The sequence below is a fragment of the Phalaenopsis equestris genome, unplaced genomic scaffold (assembly GCF_001263595.1).
Source record: "Phalaenopsis equestris unplaced genomic scaffold, ASM126359v1 Scaffold235496, whole genome shotgun sequence".
NCBI lineage: Eukaryota > Viridiplantae > Streptophyta > Magnoliopsida > Asparagales > Orchidaceae > Phalaenopsis > Phalaenopsis equestris.
This window is the reverse complement of record NW_018253364.1, coordinates 8,555-12,831: the sequence shown is the minus strand read 5'-3', so window position 1 is coordinate 12,831 and position 4,277 is coordinate 8,555.

Below are 4,277 nucleotides of genomic sequence, written 5' to 3'. Positions count from 1 at the left end.
CTTCGGGTACAATCAAATAAATGAGAAATGGTGACATTAGTGTAAAAGTATCAAATTTGGAGAAAAAAATGAAGAAGGTGTACATTTGAACATAGGCGCCTAAGTGCCCAAAATTGGCTCTTTCACACCAATGAAACATAGAAGGCCACACCTAAGTGCCCAGTACCTCGCGCTTAAGCACCAGAATTGATGATTAAATGAATTTGGATGAATTTTCAAGAGGTGTTTGAAGCAACCCTTGGTGAAAATGTGGTAAATAGTTAATGGACACAAGATTACATTGAATCAACTTTTGAAAGGATACAACTCTTGAAAGATTAATTGAATGTGGAAACATTTTGAAAAGACACTAAGGCACATTTTAGAAAATTAGAAAAGAAGACTTGGATTGAAGAGAAAAAAAGAGATCATGAGAGCCATCAATCCATCATCATCGCCCACAAGCTGCCACCGCCAACCAAAGCTAACGCTGCCTTCGTCCAAATTCGATGTCGCCGACACCACTTTCCTTTTTATTTTAAGTTGTAGTTTATATTGTAAGTGAGGGAAGAGTTTAAAAGGAACCTCAAGACTTTGGTGGAGAGGATTTAGGATAAGTTTTTATCTTTGTGACTACATTTGGTTTTAATTTATACTTCTTGTTTGTTCACATGATTTTACTTTCAAACTTATGTATGGTTGTGTTGTCTCCATGAATTCTGATTAGTTTCCTTTATCTTTGTCCTTAAAATGATAATTGATTAACTATTGGATGGAAGTTTTGTAAATTATTAGTCTTTAATGTTGGAATAAGTTGTGATGATTTTAAACCTTGTACTCATTTACTTCTTGATTTGGCTAATTAAGATGTTAATACCTGTTGTGAGAACATATAAAATCTGAGATGATATTTTCTCAGTTAACAAATGATAAGAATCACACAAGGTTGTATGGATGAGACTATAATTTATATGATTGAGTGCAAATAAATAGAGAAGTAACATTTAAAAGGTGTAGAATTAGTGGACATTAGATTGATAGGCTAACCTTATTTGATTTATAATTTTAGGTTTTAATATGAGATGTTAGCCTCTAGGTACTGAAAGAAGAGGGAACTCCAGAGTGAGAGCTAGTATCTTCCTTACTTAACCCATCTTGATGACAAACTTTAAAATAGCCAATGTTCTTTATAGCATCTCTAGTAAGGGTAAATAATATTGTTGGTACTACTGGAAACAACACAATTTGAATATTTCCAGGACAGAATTCCTATATTTTTTACTGGTTCATTATAAGGAAAAAATATTTTTTTTCATATTGCCTTCATCGTACAAACATTTAGTAAGGTTTAATTAGTTGTTTACGTTACTTTGAATTATAAAAAATTTACAAAAAGAATCGAATTTTCATTTCTATTATTGAATCTTTAGTTTGAGTAAGAATATTTTGCTAACTAGAATTTGTTATCTAGTTTTTTATGATTTTAGTTGCATATTGTAGTTGTCCCCGTGGGTTCAATATTCAGGATTTAATCAAAAAGTCCTATATTACTTGATAACGAAACGTATACTTGCGCAATATACCATATTTAAATAAAATAATTGTATTCTTATTTGCTTTGAAGTGAAGTTTTTGCCTAACTATTGCTGGTGATCAAATTTTTGGCATTGTTGCCAAGTAAGAACTATAAGTAAGGAAAAATTAATAATATAATTGCATACATTGCATTGACATACAAAAAATTTGGGATCAGATACCCTACTCTGATTTTTACTTTATGTAAACAATCAAAGTAGAGTATGATGGCTCAGAGGAATTATTACAACTCATTAAGTTCATCAGTTAGCCAAGTGTGCAAACTTATGAGGCACATGCTGGATGAAGTACTGGAAGTGGAAGTAGAGATATACCCTCTACATCAACTTCTAAACCTTCCACTTCAAGTACATTGTCTCTACAGGATATTATGGAATAACTAATGATTCAACAAGGAGATATACTGTTGCATGAAGATCAAATAAGAAACCAGGAAGCTAGAGATTTTCATAATGATTCCTGCATGCATAGAAGAGTGGAGTTCGATGTTGCTTATTATGTGGCTAAAGCAAGATATATGAAGGGAGATCATTTTGTCGAATTCCTTACTTACCCAAGTTTTACACTCAATGTGAAAGTTGATGATGATAAAAGTGAAGAAGGATGGGAAGAAGATGAAGAAAATGATGATGATAAGGATAATGATTAACCTAGTTGTACTTTTCTCTATTGATTGTTGCTTGTCTATTTAGATGTTTTGTAAGTTGTTTGTTTAGATGTTTTGTTAGCTTGTTGATTAGCCTGAATGTTTAGTTAGCTTGTTAATGTTATTTTATTTATTGTGTAGCGTAATTTGTTTTGAACTAGTTTGGTGACTTCATAGTTTATGTTTTGAAAATTTTTGTTAAATCTTTAAAACTTTCCTTTAAATAGTAAACACTTTAATGTATTATGTTTATTAAATTTTATACATTGTTGTATATCTACTCTTTTAATTGGTACCTACATAGTTCAATTTCAAAAATTTAAAATCCCATAATAACAAGTTAGTACTTTTAAATGTATTTTTTGTTTTCATTCTACCTATATTTATGTAGTAAATGGTATACCGATTAAAAATTTAAGTTTGTGGGAGAAAGAAAAATTCTTTCTATTTTAAAAGAGAATAAACTAAACATTACTTGTCCTTAATGAACTCTATTTTCAAAAATTTTTGTAACATGACCGTTGGTATTAGATATCAACTTTAGATAACCATATTTTAATTTTATGAATTTTTTAATAGACTTAAGTAAAAATTTTTAGTAATAAAGGTTGACTGTAAAGTTAAGATATTTGGTATAAGAGTGTAAGATTATGATTTACTATTTGAATTAACGAAAATCATATTTTTAAAGTATTAATAGTTTTATGATTTCATGTAAGAAGTAAGGATTGAAACTTCATGAAAAATCTTTATTTAAGCTAATATATATTTATAAAGTAAAGAAATGTAAGTTGTCTTCACTTTAGGACGAGGATGGTGAAGTTCAAAGTTTTTAAAGGCTATCTAGATATAGTAATCCTCACATGAAAAAGAAAAAAGGAGAGAATCCTAAAATAAAAGAAAAAAATAAAAGAAAAGGGAATATATGATAGAAGCTTGAAGAGATGCCTAATAAAAAATTGGCTTCATTTGAATCAACCTAAGGGAAAGAAAATCAACCTAAGGGAAAGAACTTAAAAACATTTCGAGATTTATATTTAAGAATTAGCATCCTTACTAATGAAGTTCTCATGAAATTCTTTTTCATATAATTCCACTAAATCTTTTTAATACAACAAATTGCAATTATTCTTGAAATAAATAGAAAGTCAAAACTCTTAGGCTCGGTTTGGCGCAGCTGCAGCTTCTCAGTTTTTTAGTTGCAACTGTGCTGCCCCAAAAAACTGCTGTAGGGAAGCTGACTGTTTGTTTGTTGCAGCTATGTGAAAATAGCTGTGGGACAGTTGTTTTTTGGAAAAATGACCATTTTGTCCCTGTTTAGTGAAGTTATTTAAAACAAAATTATGATAGTGCTATATTTTATATTTCAGAAGCAGAAATCTGTTAAAAAATAGAATAAAAGCACATATGCACTACTCACTTAGCAGTAAGTATCAAAATTGCTAAGAAAAAGAAATTACAAGTAAGCTACAAATAAATTGTATTGCACATTCTTTGAAGAGCTATGTTAGATTATCAAAATATTCTTCCACAAGAAGACACACAAGTGAGCTTATGGTCTTCATTGCTCCAATGTAAACCCATAAAATGTTATCTCATTTATAAATTCTAAATGTTAGCTCATTAACAAACTATTCAATAAATGTTATCTCATTTACAAACTATCAGTTGCTCATTTCAAAAAAATGTTGTCTCAATTATGTTGCTCCTTGCTTCAATGTAAAGCCAACCTTAATCCCTTATATTTCTTATTTCACTTCTTAACCTTATTGTAATAATCAATTTATGAATATATGTATTTGAATGCAGTTCAACATTTTATAGTATCTACAAGAAAATATCAACGAAAGAGTTTCAAATAGTACCTTATGTTGTGACTTCAACTGCCTTGGGATATCATAAATCTAAATTTAAAGAATTTACTAAATCCTGTTTAATTTAAAAACTTTTGGAAGTAAAACAATGCAAAGATGTGTAAAACTTTCTACTTTTAATTTTTCATGGTTGTGAGATGATGGTTGTTACAAATAGATGTAAAAAAAAAACAGATTCATCG